Source organism: Panthera leo, chromosome C1 (assembly GCF_018350215.1).
Source record: "Panthera leo isolate Ple1 chromosome C1, P.leo_Ple1_pat1.1, whole genome shotgun sequence".
Taxonomy (NCBI): domain Eukaryota; kingdom Metazoa; phylum Chordata; class Mammalia; order Carnivora; family Felidae; genus Panthera; species Panthera leo.
The window spans coordinates 115858550-115873551 of record NC_056686.1 but is presented as its reverse complement, the minus strand read 5'-3'; positions in this window follow the sequence as shown (position 1 = coordinate 115873551).

The window sequence follows — 15002 nt, the reverse complement described above, 5'->3', positions numbered from 1 at the left end:
AAGCTCCTATGTTCACTTTTTTTTTTTTTTTAAACTGAATTTTGAAATCGTTTCTGGAGAGAGTGCCTCTGAGATGAACGCTTGTTCTAAAGGCCCCTCCTCTTCCTGCCGGCATCCCTGAGCACCTGGGGCTACCTTCTGGGCTGTGACTTTGGAGCCTTCATGGTTACGTTAGAACTCACACCGGAACACGTGAGAATCTTTCCAGCTCACTCAAACCCCACTGTCTCGCTTTTGCTCTCCAAGGCGTTCCCGCTGCCAGGCACCCTCCAGCCCAAACACCCCTGTCCCTTTTCATCCTCCCTTCTCTCCAGCTCCTCTTCCAACAGTGGCAGCCTGGGGTCCCCAGGGGGACCTCTGTTCGGGTTCATGACCTCCGCAGCCAGGCAGCAGGGTGGGCAAAGGTTGGAAGGTGGGGAGCGTAGGCATCACGTACATTGAAACAAGGGTCGTAGCAGGAGCGGAAACAGCTTTGGGGTGACAGTCACCTCCTCACATAGACATTTCTGCACCCTTAATGGTTCTACTCTGTTATTTTGTGGCTTTGATTTCATAGCTACAGTCTTCCTCAGGTTCTAGCCTTGGAGCTCTCTAAATGGGGGTGCCCTTAGAGGGGTGAGGAAGAGAGCTTCACTGAACGTTTATTAGGTTCAGGGATGGCCCTTGTCCTCTTGTTCAATCCAGTCCAAGCCCTGTGAGGTCGATATCACTTTCCGGTGAGGAAACTGAGGCCCAGAGAGTTCGAGCACACTGCCGGTCTAGAGGATTCAGGTCTGTCCTGAAGCCCTCATGGCCTCTATCCCCGGGAGGTGGCCCCATCGCCAGTCAGCGTGAAGAGTGACCATCATCTACTGGGGAGAACAAAGGCAGCACGTGACTCAGTCTGCAAACCAAGGGGACAAGAAAAAAAGTCTAATACTGGTTATAGGCATACCTCGTTTGATTGCACTTTGCTTTACTGTGCTTCCCAGATACTGGTTTTGTTTTGTTTTGTGTTTTTGTTTTTGTTTTTTGTTTTTTGTTTTTTGTTTTTTTTGTTTTTTTTTTTTTTACAAATTGAAGGTTTGTGGCAACTGCATTGAGCAAGTTCTGTCTGCAACATTTTTCCAACCGTATTTGCTCCCTTTGTGTCTTCGTGTCACATTTTGGTAGTTCAAGCAACATTTCAAACTCTTTCAGTATTATATTTGTTATGGTGATCTGTGATCAGTGGTTATGGCTTGCTGAGAGCTCAGGTGACGGTGAGTCTTTTTTTCTGGCAATAAAGTATTTTAAAATTAAAGTACGCACTTTGGTTTTTTAGACATAATGCTACTGCGTGCTTAGTAGACTACAGTATAGTGTAAACATAACTTTTACACGCCCTGGGAAGCCAAAGTATTCATTTGACTAGCTTTACTGTGGTATTCGCTTTATTGCCGTGATCTGGGACCTAACAAGCAATACCTCTGAGGCATGGCTCTGTAGAATTCATAAGCCTTTGAACTTCTCCTGAGCGTCCCATGTTTTCCATTTAAAGACTCTAGAAGGGGAGATATTAACATTTTTTTTGAATAGGGGGGAAAAAAAAAGAACTCGAGCAAAACAGAAAAGAAAGACTTTTCTCCCAGAGCCAGGAGTAGGGAGGACGCGCTCGTGGGAGGAAGTACTTCCTGCTCCTGACTTTCTTACTTGGAACCCAGAAAGGAGGCCTGATTCAGGGATTAGGAAGGCAAACCAGGGCCTTAGAGGTGTAGCTGGGGAGGGAGCACAGGCTGGAATAAATCTTTTTTTCATTGGCTAGGTCTCCAGTGATCTAATTATAGTGGGAAGATGTACCGAGCTGCAGACCACAGGCAGCGTGGCAGCGTCATTATTTTTGGCACTGGGGTCTGCAGAGGACCCGGCTGGAATTGACTCCAGACTCTTCCTATCGCGGGGCCCTGCTCGCCTCAGCCACCCCAGGAGCTTCCGGGCCTGAGTCGTGTTTACAAGACTACAACGTGTGTCCGTCTCCTGCCCTCATCGGAGGCCACGGTCCTCATTTCTGGTGTCGACAAAGCCTATCACATTCAGCACGGAAATGAAAATGATCCAGGGGAGGGGAAAGAGCCAAAAGTCTGTGATCTGAGTTCAGGCTGCAAGCATGAACCTGCTTTGGTTTTAGGAGATTGGGGCTGAGGTGGTAAAGGACTGGGATCATAGACTGAAATTTGAATTTCTTCCCCAGAGCGGGTGGGGGTGGGGTGGGGGTAGTTGGTGGGGGTGGTGGTGGTGTAGGGGGTAGACGGAGAGGATCTCCACGAAGTTTGAGACTGGCGGAGTTTTAGAACGGGAGCAAAAGACTTGAAGTGGGGCTCAGATAGTACCCTGTAGTGGGTCAGCGACAGCGAGCTTAGAGCATGTGCGTGGCATGTGGTCCTGAGAGGGCCCACCCACCCTAAGCGTTTAATTTCTCCTCCGAGCACCTTCCCACTGGCCTAGGTTGCTTTTAGCAGTGACATAATACACGGTTTGCTCTGAATCTTGGTTGGACTTTTGTTGAAGAGGTTGTCACTTGGCAATTCAATTCAATCACTCGGTAAATCTATACCGAGTGCCTTCTGGGAAAAACTAAGTTAGCGAAAGAGACCCAATTTCTTAAGGAGTTTACAGTCCAGTGGAAAAGGAAAAGGTGGGTATTAAAAGAGTGATAAGAATTAGGCAAATAATTAGGGCACCTGGGTGGCTCGGTCGGTTGAGAGTCCAACTTTGGCTTAGGTCATGATCTCGAGGTTCATGGGTTCAAGCCCCGCGTCCGGTTTGCTGCTGCCAGCAAAGAGCCTGCCTCGGATCCTCTGTCCCCCTTCTCTCCCTGCCCCTTCCCCGCTCATGCGCTCTCTCTCAAAAATAAATAAACTTTAAAAAAAAAAAAAGAATTAGGTAAATAATTAGACGGTTTGTATATCGTTCCCAGTAGACTTTGAGCCCCTCAAAGGTGAGGACATCCACATCTGCCTGTCCCAGGCCCTGGGATACAGTAGCAGTTGCTAGAAAATGATGACCAAGAGGCCCTTTATTGTGTGGTTGACCTTTTCATTCTGGCTGCAGCCAAAGAAGACGTAAGTAGGGAAAGAAATGGGGGCTGTTCACTGGGTTGCCAGGGTGCCTGCTGTCTTCGAGGGCTTACAAATAGGGGTGGCAGGTATTTTGAGGAGCTCCCTGTGAGCAGAGGCTGGGGCACGTTCTGCACCAGCTGCGGAGTAGAGTTTTGCCTTAGGCTGTCCTTGATAGATTCAGACATCCTGAATCAGCGCCAGCTTCAAGGGCTCCAGTCAACCCCCCCTCGGCACCTTGTTGTTGCTCCCATATTAACAGCCATAAGCCACAAACAAGAGCCTACGAACCGCAGGTCAGGAATTCCCAGGGGACATCTCGAGGACATACTGTCTCTGCTGCATGATGTTTGGGACCTCAACCAGGAAGAATCGAGTGACTGGGGTCTGGAATCATCTGGAGGCTTCTTCACCTACAGCTGGGGGTGGGGTGGGGGCGACTTGAATGCAGGCTGCCAGGGATTATTGCCTGGAGTCCTTGCTCAGGGACGTCTTCACAGCCTGGCGGCCTTGGGAGAGTGTCCCAGTGAACAAAGCTGAAGTCGCGTAGTGTCACCTCCACTGTCCTCTCCTGGTCCAGACAGCCATAGACCTGCCTAGATCCCAAGAACATAGGCTCCCACCTGCCAATGGGAGAAGCATCAAAGAATTTTCAGACTTTTGAAAACACCCACCCCTTCCCCTTCCAAGCTTGCTTTTTCATCTCAATGCAAACTTTTGAAAAATAATTTTCATGCCACAACGCCCACCTGTTTTTTCTTTTTTTTTTTTTTTAAAGCAAATTTATGGAGCTGTGCAACCATTACCATAATCCAGTTTCAGAGCTTTTTCATTCCTTCCAATAAGATCCCTTGTGTCTGTTTACAGTTTAATCCTTGTTCTCAGACTCAGGCAACCGCTAATCTGCTTTCTCGGTCTGCACAGATTTGCCTTTTGTTCCCACACAAACTTTGAAGGTAAGAGGAACGCCTGAGCTTTGCAAAGAACTTTCTCTGCTGTACTCCTCCAGAAACTACCAGAACAGAGCCCTCATTGCTCCCATTACTTTCCTCCGGACCCCATCTGTGAGATGGGGTGTCTCGAGGGGCTGCTGGAGGGATTGCAAGAATCAATCAAGGCCAAGTGCTTAGAGCAGGGCCTGGCTCACGGCAGCCCCTCAATAAAGGGAGCCCTCTCGGAGTATTAGCTATTCCCGTACACCTTCCCGAGAGTGCTGTGGGTGGGAATAGAGTCCTCACTTTACAGAGGAGGAAAATTGGCCTCCTGAAGACCCATGGCTTGGAAATACCGGAGCCTGATACGAAGTCAGCTCGAGACTCATAAGCAGACCAGCCGGCCTCTTATAGATACACGGAGTTTGGAAATAAAATTTCCCACAGCCTGGGATTCTCAGGTTCCTCATGGGTTTCAAGATCCTCACCTGGAGAAGTTGCATGTAAATTGATTTGTTTGTGATAAAATACATTCTAGGGGATAGTTTTACGAACTAGCCGGTTGCAGCAAATCCATTCTGCAAAACAAAGAATCTTTCAACAATTGTCGTCTGTTGACTTCCTTGTGCTGGGATTCCTAACGAAGCCTGGACACGCGTGCGTATTGAGCCCCCAGACAAGGGTGGGCAGTCAGGGCCCTGAGGGGCAGCTGGAGGAGCTCACGCTCACCTTGCTTTATTTTGTTTATTTACTAAAATCTTTTTAGGTTTATTTATTTATTTTGAGAGACAGAGCAAGTGGGGTAGGGGCAGAGAGAGAGGGGAGAGAGAGAATCCCAAGCAGTCTTCGTGCCGTCAGCGCAGAGCCCGACATGGGGCTTGAACTCATGAAACCGTGAGATCACGATTGGAGCAAAACCGAGAGTTGGAAACTTCACCCACTGAGCCATCCGGGTGCCTCAGAAATTTACTATTCAACCCTTAATGATAGAGAACACACTGCAGTTGATGGAGGGGGGTGGGTGGAGGACGGGTTAGGTGGGCGTTGGGGATTAAGGAGGGTACTTGTTGGGATGAGCACTGGGGATTGTGTGTCAGTGACGAATCGCTGAATTCTACTCCTGAAACCAAGAGTGCACCGTATGCTAGCTAGACTTTACATAAAAAATTGAGAAGAAAGAAAAAAACAAATAAAATTTACTATTCGATGTTTCTCAGTCTGTTTGCAGAGTTGTAAACCACCATCACAGTCAGTTTTAGAGCATCTCGAAAAAAGAAACCTCTCACCCTTCAGCCATTACCCCGAGTCGGCCCCTCTCCCCCCTTCCCTGGCAGCCAGTCGGTTTCTGTGTCTATGAATTTGCTCACTGTGGACACTCCATATACGCGGACTCATATGGTCAGTGGCTTTTTGTGTGTGACTCCTTTCGCTTGATGTTTTCGGGGTTTAGCCATGTGGGCACGCGCATCGGAACTTCCTGTCTTGTTTGTGGCTGGATAATATTCCATGTGTGGTGGGCTGCATTCCAGTTCATCCATCATTTGCCGGATGTTTGGGTTGTTCTCACTTTTGGGCTAATATGAATGATGCTGTTGTGAGCGTTCGGTTATAAGTTTCTGTGTGAACGTATGTTTTGATTTCCTTCGGGTGCATAGCCTCCGAGTGGAATTGTGAGGTCACACGATAACTGTATTTGACTTGCAGTGAAACTGTCAGATTGTGTTCCAAAGTGACTGCCCTGTTCTAATGATCTCTTGTGACTTGAAAAGCCTTTACAATCTACCCTTTACTAAACACACGGTTCTCTAAGATTAATATACCTTTAGAACAGTATCAAATGGTCCTGAGGTATAGGACTTTTTGAATGGGATTTAATCTAAGATTGAATGGCCTGTCCTTCAGTGCTGGTGCTCAGTGCTGTGGAATGAATCCAGCAGCCGGCTGTCTCGAAAGCACGTTAACCGCGAAGGCCGAGGGGTGCCCTCACTAGGGAAAATCTTTCTATCTCAGCAGCCTGTACTTCTTGGTTTTGGAAGTGCCAAGGCAAGAAGGCTCTCCCACGGGCAAGTCTCTTTCCAGAACGATGAAGGGACTTGACTTCCCCATAGTCTTTGATGCTTGCTGTCTGATTTTGGAAATGGGGCTTAATTCAAAGTGGGGCTGGTGGCACTCCTTCGCTTCCTGCTTCTTCCGGGCAGGCTCGTCCCGCACCGGTGCTCCCTGGTATAAATGCACCGTACCACAATGTCCCAGGTACTGCCGAGTTGGATTTCTCCCAGATTCAGTCTGCCGGAAGGAACACCACCGTGAGCTCAGAGACACCTGCAAATTTATACCTTGCTTGGCTGGAATGGCCAGTAAAAGCTCAGCCCCTAAAGGCCAGACGAGAGCCACGGAAGGACCCTGCACACTCCAATTTATTGATTCAAATTTACCATGCGGTAGAAACCACGCAAGTGACCTATGCTCACATGTTTGCTGTACATCTTTTCTCTTTTCCTTTTTTGAAAAAATTAGGTAGAATTAACACTCAGTCTTATATTAGTTTCAGGCATACAATATAATGATTCAACAATTCTGCTCATTTCTCAGTGCTCATGACAAGTGCCCTCCTTAATCCCCATCACCCATTTCACCCATCCCCCCACTTTCTTCCCCTCTGGCAACCATCTGTGTGTTCTCTATAGTTAAGAGTCTGTTTCTTGGTTTGTCTCGCTCTCTCCCTTTTTCCTTTTGTTTCTTAAATTCCGCATGTGAGTGAATCCTATGGTATTTGTCTTATTCTGTCTGACTTATTTAAGTTAGCCTGACCCCCTCTAGTTCCATCCATGTTGTGGCAAATGGCAAGATTTAATTTTTTATGGCTGAGTAATATTCCAGTGTGTGTGTGTGTGTGTGTGTGTGTGCGCACGCATGTGTATAATCACATCTTCTTTATCCATTCATCTAATGGTGGACACTGGCCTCTTCCATAATTTGGCTGTTGCAAATAATGCTGCAATAAACATAAGGGTGCATGTATCTTTTCGAATTAGTGTTTTCATTTTCTTTGGGTAAATACCCAGTAGTGGAATTACTGAATCATATGGTGATTCTATTTTTAATTTTCTGAGGCACCTCCATACTATTTTCCACAGTGACGGCACGAGTTTGCATTCCCACCAGCTGTGCATGAGGGTCCCTTTTTCTCCGCGTCTTCGCTGCCACTTGTTACTTCTCGTGTTTTCGATTTGGGTCATTCTGACAGGTGTAAAGTGGTTTTAATTTGCATTTTCCTGATGATTAGTGATGTGATTCATGTGTCTATTGGTCATGCATGTCTTCTTTGTAAAAATGTCTATTCAGATCCTCTGCCCATTTTATTAAAAAAATTTGTTTCAAAAAATGTTTATTTATTTATTTTAGAAGGAGAGAGAAACAGAGTGTGAGTGGGGGAGGGGCAGAGAGAGAAGGAGACACAGAATCCGAAGCGGGCTCCGGGCTCCGGGCTCCGAGCTGTCAGCACAGAGCCTGATGCGGGGCTTGAACCCACGAACCTAGAGATCATGCATGACCTGAGCCAAAGTCGGAAGCTCAACCGACTGAGCCACCCAGGCACCCCTGATCCTCTGCCCATTTTAAAATTGGATTATTTGGGTTTTTTGGTGCTAACCTGTATAAGTTCTTTATATTTTGGATATAACCCCTTGTTGGCTGTATCATTTCAAATATCTTCTCCATCTCGACCTTCTCGAACTTTTGTTTGTTGATGGCTTCCTTCACTGTGCAGAAGCTTTGTATTTCGGTGTAGTCCGATAGTTTATTTTTGCTTTTGTTTCCCTTCTTTTAGGAGACATGACTTAGAAAAATATTTCTATGGCCATTGTCAAAGAAACTACTGCCTGTGTTTTCTTCTAGGAGTTTTATGGTTTCAGAGCTCACATTTTGAGCTTATTTTTGTGTATGGTGTTAGAAAGCAGTCCCGTTTCATTGATCTGCATGTTGCTGTCCAGTTTTCCAGTTTTCCCAACCATTTGTTGAAGACACTGTCTTTTCCCCAATGCTTATTTTTGCCTTCTTTGTTGAAGATATTTTTTATTTAAACAATTTTTTAAGGTTTATTCATTTTTCAGAGACGGAGACAGAGCACGGGGCGGAGAGGAGCAGAAAGAGAGAAAGACACAGAATCCAAAGCAGGTTCCAGGCTCTGGGCTGTCAGCACAGAGTCTGATGTGGGGCTTGAACCCACGAACTGTGAGATCATGACCTGAGCCAGAGTCGGAAGCTTAACTGACTGAGCCACCCAGGCTCCTCTTTTTATTACTTTTTTAAGCTGCAAACTCCTCATTGCTGCTGTAAAAACCTGTTCTAATATTGGTAAAAGCCCTCAAAGTTGGTTGGTGGTCTCTATATGCTTATTAAAAATATTCCATTTATAATCTATCAGAAAAAGAAGTTGTCATTTATACAGCTCCTTTTAAGAAAGGAAATTTACACTTGCAACTTTATGTTAATAAAAAGCATTTCATTTTTTTAGTATTTTACTTATTTATTGATTTATTTTTACTTTCTATAATTTATTTATTTTTTATAATTTCCATCGAAATTAGCATATAGTGCAACAATGATTTCAGGAGTGGATTCCTTCGTGCCCCTTACCTATTTAGCCCATCCCCCCCTCCCACAACCCCTCCAGTAACCCTCAGTTTGTTCTCCATATTTAAGAGTCTCTTATGTTTTGTCCCCCTCCCTGTTTTATATGATTTTTGCTTTCCTTCCCTTATGTTCACTGTTTTGTCTCTTAAATTCCTCATATGAGTGAAGTCATAGGACATTTGTCTTTCTGTGACTAATTGTCAAAATTCAATTAACCATATGATGGTAGGTTTATTTCTGGGCTCTCCATTCTGTCCATTGACCTATGTGTCTATTTTTGTTCAGTACCATACTGCTTTGATTACTATACCTTTTTTTTTTTTTTTTTTTTTTTTTTTTTTTAAAGAAGGCTTCATGCCCAGTGCAGAGTCCATTGTGGGGCTTGAACTCACGACCCTGAGATCAAAACCTGAGCTGACATCAAGAGTCAGACACTCAACCAACTGAGGCACTCAGGTGCCCTGATTACTGTAGCTTTGTAGTGTATCTTAAAACCTGGGATTGTCACATCTCCTGTTTGCTGTAAATCTTAAAACAATAGATTTCATTCTTAAATTCCACATCCTGTGGCCCTACTGTGCCCACTGTTAGCAGAAGAGTGTGCATCCTGCCATATCCTACCCCTTCCTGAACACTTCCACTCGAAGGTGATTTTGTGTCCCCAGGTGTCGGAACGGACATTAGCTGACCCCTAACATCTGAGTCCAGAGGATGTTGTAAAATATTTCCTCGCCCTTCCCATTGGGATGTCTCGCAGCCCAGCCAGCTTAGGAGGAGTGCCTGAACGTTCCTTCACCTGTTGTCCTTCCCCTCTTACTCCTCAGCCAGGATGTTCCATCTGCTACCAACTTCATGACCAAGCCTGGGGGGCCCATTCCTGCCTCTGCCCTTGGGTGGCAATCGGGGGTTACATCCTCGTCCTTCAGAGACAAGATCCTACACGCCATGCAAATCTCTCCTGCTTCGGGATCGCCTTTCACGTACAATCGGGTGGTCATTAAACCAGAAGACCCCTTTCCCATTTGGAGTGGGGTCGGATTGAGCAAAGTGAGTGGAGGGAACAGAGGACCCTATTCCCCTCGCACACAGACCACACCAAGACACGTGCACACACACGGTATACTTTTTTTCTCACATAAACATAGTTACGCTTTACGTATCGTTTTGCAACTAGATATTTTCCCCACACAATAATATGCCTTGGACATCTTTCCTGTTGGTCCTTGTTCTTTTTAAGCACTGCTGAGTCGCCCATAGTAGGGGTGCTGATAATTTATGCAGCTCGTGTGTTTTGAATAAGCGTGACCAGAGGGAGGCAATCAGAGGCAACTTCGTTTTATTTTCCACTGTCTCTTACAATGTTCTCAGTGGAGAGTTTCTCTCCGTGGCTTAGGTACAAACTCAAGTGGCCCCCTGACTAGGTCCCTTCATAGGTCACTCAAAGCAGCAAAGCACAGTCTCTATGCAGAAATGAGAATGCGTGGCCCAGCGTGTTTATCTCTTTAATGCTCTCCGTCTCCCGTCTCCTCTAGGCTCTGGCACCGGGTGTGGGAGGCTACCAGCCTTTGGAGAAGGGAGTGTGTGCGCAGTGGCCACTTTCTTCTTTCCTTTTTAATCCCCTCACCCAGGGTTACACAGGGCAGGAGAGGAGCGAAAGTTCCACACCGACCGGTACTTTCTCAAGATGGCTCTGCACTCATTCACCTGGGCTCTTCTGCCTGAACAAAACCCTCTGACAGGGGCAAGGGATTGGATTCTTCTGGTCGCTGCTCCCCACTGAGTTCCCAGTTCCTAGAAGTCCCTTCCATGTGGATTGTTAAACACCCCCACGCTTTCGTGTGATCTCCAGGCTGGCTTTATCTCCCGAATGGCCCCCATCTGGTGCACACAAAACCCTTGTGCATCTCTTACCTGCCATGTTCTGGGAGCACCGGCCAGCCTAAAGTAGTCACCTCCCCTGAGCCCCAACTCCTAAGCTGCTAGCCTGCTTCTCTTTCCCTCTTGATTTCTTGGGCTGGATCAAAATGTGTTTCTCAAACTCTATGGACACACATCAGGCTAAGTGTTTACTCTGAAGCCCGCTGTCTGGACTAAGTCCAGGGTAACGAGATGGTACTCTCCTCCCTCAGAGTAGGGTCAGCTTCATGATCTCAATGGCTTCCTCCAAAAGTCCTCCTCATAAAAGTTTTCTTTCAGCCCTTTTATACATGTTCAGTGTTCGGAGAGAGGTCTAATGGTCTTGTGCTTTCAGTCTTGAACACTTTCAGATACCTTTCAGATACTTTCAGAACACTTTCAAGTGGTCTTGAACACTTTCAGATACCTACTTTGACGATTCCTCCAGAATCCTGCTTATGCAAGATCAATCACCTCTTGGCCTCTCAGTCAAAACTCCAGATTTAGTATTTATCATGAGTCCATTTTTCTGTAAAGAAACATTTTGGGGCGCCTGGGTGGCTCAGTCATTTGGGCGATTGACTTCAGCTCAGGTCACGATCTCATGGTCCGTGGGTTCGAGCCCCGTGTCGGGCTCTGTGCGACAGCTCAGAGCCTGGAGCCTGCTTCAGATTCTGTGTCTCCCTTTCTCTCTTGTCCTCCTCCCCTTGTGTTCTATCTACCAAAAATAAATAACCGTTAAAAAAAATTAAAAAAAGAAATATTTTGGCTGTTTTCTCTGCTCCCATCCACCTTGTATATATAAACACCACTGCTGTGAATGTCCTTAAAAGACATCTTGGTGCCTATGTGTAGACATTTCTTTGACTGAATTCCACACCTCGGTCATTTGTTTTCTTCCCTCACTTAGAGATTTAGGAAACGCTTAGCAGAAATGAATGTGTGTGTGTGTGTGTGTGTGTGTGTGTGTGTGTGTGTGATAGTTCAGAGAACCAAGGATCTGGAGCAGGACAGGTGTAGGACATCTCTAAGAAGCAGATGAACCTACAGAGATGGGAAACAGCTTCCCGCTAGCCATTAGCCCGGACAGGCTAAGCGGGCAACATTGCATAGCCAGCAGGATGTTTCTGAGCTGTCAGCTGACACAGGACAGTGAGACAAGACATACTCTAAAAAGGCAGTAACACTTCCAAAATGATTTCTAGAGGAGTAGCAATGCTACCAGATTTATGATGTTATCAGAAATAGGTAGGGGTGCTTGGCTGACTCAGTTGGTGGAGCATGGGACTCTTGATCTTGGGGTTGTGGGTTTGCGCCCCATGTTGGATATAGAGAGTGCTTAAAAAATCAAATTTTCATTTTTCTTAAAGTTTATTGAGAGAGAGAGAGAGAGAGTGCGAGTGTGAGTGGGGGAGGGGAAGAGAGAGAAGGAGAGAGAGAAAACCCCTGCCGTGTGGCTTCGTCTCACAAATCATGAAATCATCACCTGAGCTGAAATCAAGAGTCACCGTTAACTGACTGAGCCACCCAGGCATCCCCCACCCCCAAAATAAAATCTTTAAGAAAAAGATAAAGGTAATATTTAAAAGAATTTAAAGGTAGAAGATTGAAATAGTAAGTTTCAGCTTTTAGAAAATTTACCTGGATTCACCTATTCCCTGATAACGCAGGTGCCTAACAGCTTCTTGTTGGTCCCGTAATGCAAATAAAACTGGGCATCTTTGGAACCCATCTATTCTCGGCGTCATTCAAAATGGTCGTACATCCGATAATCAAATAATATTAAAAAGGAAAAACTTCATCTCTGTTTTAATCTAGGCATCCTACTTCTAGATAGTTGTCAAAAATAAATGAAAACATGTGTCCACACAAAGACGTGGACGTGAATGTTCACAGCAGCTTTATTCGCGGTCGCTGAAAACTGGGAACAGTCCCACTGCCCATCGGTCGGTGAAGGGGTATACACAATGTGGTCTCCCCACGTAATGGAAATCCACTCAATAGTAAATAAGAATGAACTCGTGATACATGCAACAACATGGACTAATCTCAGAATCATCATGCTGGGTGAAAGAAGTCAGACACAAATGCATGATTCCGGTTATATGAAAATACAATCGAATTTATAGCAACAAAACGCAGATCAGTGGTCACTTGGAAATGAAGGTGGGCGGGGGGAGGTGGAATACAGAAGGAATCTTTTGGAGGTGATAGAAATGTCCTGCATCTTGATTGAGGTGGTGGTTTCAGAGGTGACTACAGCCATCAAAACTCACAGAATTGTACTCTGTAAATGGATGCAATTTATCGAATGTAAATGATTTCTTAGTACACTTGATAAGGGCAAAATAAGTCAAATCGTTACTGAAGTCTCTTAGAGTGACTATTTATCTGCCCTTGAAATCTAGCTTAATTGCCTTTTAAGATGATAGGGAAATGAAAGGAGGCCTATGTAAAATGCCCTGGCCAGTGGCTGGTCCACAACGGGCGGTCAGAGAATGAGAGACGGGACTTCTATTGCCATGAAGAGAGGCACGTAGGAGCACAACCATGTCTTAGGTGTACTTGTATTCCAGAACCTCTCTGGGGACCTGGCTCGTTGTTCTTCAGTAAATGCTTTTTGGTGAATGAATCAACCAACGCTCGAATTTACGCCTTGGGTGGGGCCTGAGGTCAGAGAGAGGATGATGTTCTGTTTGAAGAGCAGTGTGGACGGCAGAGGGAAGGTGCTGAGGGCACTTGAAAGGCTGCCCCGATTTCCCTCCTTGGAAGTACATCTGCAAATGCATCCCTGCTCCTGCCGCATGGCGCTCAGATTCTGGGGCTCACAGGGTGAGCTAGAGTCACCTGAGGGGGATCGTCTGCCATGTGCTTCTGTAGTTGCCTAGAGGAAGGATGAGCTTTCTCTGTGTGCTTCCCGGGCAGGGGCTAATGTGCCTGGGTAGCAACCTCACCTCCCAACCATAAAATATTTATAGCTCTGGTGCTGGACGGGGACCAGGAGACACCCCCTGGAAGGCACTGTTTGCCGGCAGGTGGTGAATGATTGATGAATGGGAAGTAAAATATTGATGTTCTGAGTCTCACATCAGGCCTCTTCCCACCCAAAGGGGCTTGTGTCTTGCATTATTAAAGGCAAAAATTCAGAGAATGGGTTACTTTGCCTCTGCTTGAGACATGACAGCTTTTGGCCAGCGACGACTTGGAGATACTCTGGAATATTAAGATTGAGTGCCTTTGGAAACTTGGTAGATGGATGTTTGGAACGGACAAGAGGTAATCCTACTTTCCCTGGGTATGAAAAACTTATAATAACAGGTTTTCAATGTATTCTTCTTAAAAGATGATGTTTGTCGAAGTTGTACATGCACGTGACTTAAAGAGACAAAAGAGATCTATTAGAAGAACAACACTGTCCTATGACACCCTGAGTCCCTTGCATTTTACCCTCTCGCATATGGGAGCACTTACAACGTCTTTTAGACCATTCTTTTTGTATTATTTCCATATGACCAAATAGCATGCTTCACATGCCGTTCTTAACCTAAAAAAATCTCAGAGTATCTGCTGACTCTTCCTTGCTTCTAGAAGGTAAGTATTTGACTTTTTTTTTTTTTACCCACCACTTAAGCACACAGACCCTTTGCAAGTCCTCTATGTTTCCAGTGTAATTGTATTAGAATTTGGTTACCTCATTATTGGCGGTTCCATTATTATGAACACGTACAGAGATCTACAGCTGGCCAAGGCATACACTAAGATTACATTTACTTTTCTATGTTGCCTTTGTTAGGGGGAGGGGAATTTTCCTCTACGCCTCCAGATTCTTCTGGCTGGTCTCAGAATCAAATTGACATGAGGCAGATTAACAGAAGAAAAAACAAAGTTGAATAATGTGCTCATGGAGGTCCAATAATAAGATTGAGACCCAAAGAAATGACAAGGGCGTACAGCCTTAATATGTTTAGACAAAGAAATATAAATCTGCGAGGAATTGACAAGACAAGAAAATGTATGTTTGAGAGCATCAGTTGATAAGGACTTTTAAAGAGAGTTATGGGCTGGGTAGTAAATGAGTGAAGTAACAAGATTTGTTTGTATTGGCTTCTTCCTTACATAAGCCCTGAGTTCCCTGTCTGACAATAGGGATGTCTCCCTACCTCCCGGTGCCAGGAGGGTACCTTTCACATGGGGGATTTATTTCCTGCTATCTGGAGACAAAGAAAGGTCAGGGTGTCTCTCATGCACTGGCTTTTTAGAAAAGTGACTTTAATTCAAAATAATCAATATGCCACAGTGGGGCAGGCTTCTCTGAGCCCCGACACTTTTGTGTTCTTTTGGAATTAAGGATAGTCGTGGTTTTGGTTTGGTGGCCCGGTTTTCTGCTTATCATTTGTTCAACTTCAAATGCCAATTATCTAAATTTCTTCTCAAGAGGTTCAAATGCATTAGTCATTTTATCGGT